This window comes from Aplysia californica, unplaced genomic scaffold, assembly GCF_000002075.1.
Source record: "Aplysia californica isolate F4 #8 unplaced genomic scaffold, AplCal3.0 scaffold00081, whole genome shotgun sequence".
Lineage (NCBI taxonomy): Eukaryota > Metazoa > Mollusca > Gastropoda > Aplysiida > Aplysiidae > Aplysia > Aplysia californica.
Window position 1 is genome coordinate 1,116,078 of NW_004797351.1, and position 1,206 is coordinate 1,117,283.

Consider the following 1,206-nt stretch of genomic DNA (forward strand, 5'->3'; position numbering starts at 1 on the left):
CCAGAAGAAGAAGAAGAAGAAGAAGAAGAAGAAGAAGAAGAAGAAGAAGAAGAAGAAGAAGAAGAAGAAGAAGAAGAAGAAGAAGAAGAAGAAGAAGAAATACCAGCATCAATGACATCATCTGCTATAAATACTTAAATGATTGTATTGGTCCCGTTTATGAATCAGCATGCTAAAGTAGTCCACAAAATTCAATGACTATCATACACCTCTATAGTAATTGACGTGGCTGCGATAAATACTGTGCGGAGAGTCAATCAGAATGTAGCTGTCAGTGAAAGATATCACATAGATAATATTCCCGTGAGACCAAAGATTCTCTACTACCAAGATGTTTCAATTGCCCTATCTCGCGTCCGCGCGACTCTGTGTTCGCCAGCGCGTGGCGGTCAGTGATACTAGTGTAAACAAACGTTCCAGCGCTCTTGAAGGGGAGAAAGGGGGAGAGAGAGAGGGGGGAGGGAGAGAGTGTTGCTTTATTAAGTTTTTTTCACTGTCATAGCAAAAGTCATTATTTGTCTTGTATCTGTAATCAATATGATGTCGACCAGTGATAACGTGCTAGACTAACTACATTACATGTACGACACTACATGTATAACCATCGGTGCGACTTGGACAGCAAACTATATGAATTTTTGTTTGTTGATTTTCAGTTTTCTTTTCTTCCTTTTCACCCCTCCCACCCCCAAGCCTTCTTCCTTTTTTCCCTTTAGTTCTTTTTTTTTTTTGTGTTAATTTGTGTTATCTTTAAACAATCTCAGCTATTCTCGTACCATAAATTTAGCCTGTGCCATTCTGTACCTCCTCTTTTCCTCCCCAAACAAAGTTGCACACACACACACACACACACACACACACACACACACACACACTAATCCTTACTCTCGTCATGTTTCTTCTACTTCTTTTGTATGACACTCTTGTGACTCGCTGTTTCCGGGGTGCCTTGATAGTCGAAGCAGACTTTGTGCTGTTGAAGCTAGAGAGGTGAGCGGAGTAAGTCTGATTCCCTGAAAGTTAAAAAGTTTAAGGCATAGAGTTATCTCCTTTTATACTATAGTGTACATCTATGGTGTAAGGACTTCTCTGTTGACATTCACCCCTTGGCGTTCATATGACCTTATGCAGTTGCGAGCGCCGTAAAACCTCTACTAAAACAAAACACACTCACACAGACACACACATACACACACACACGCACAC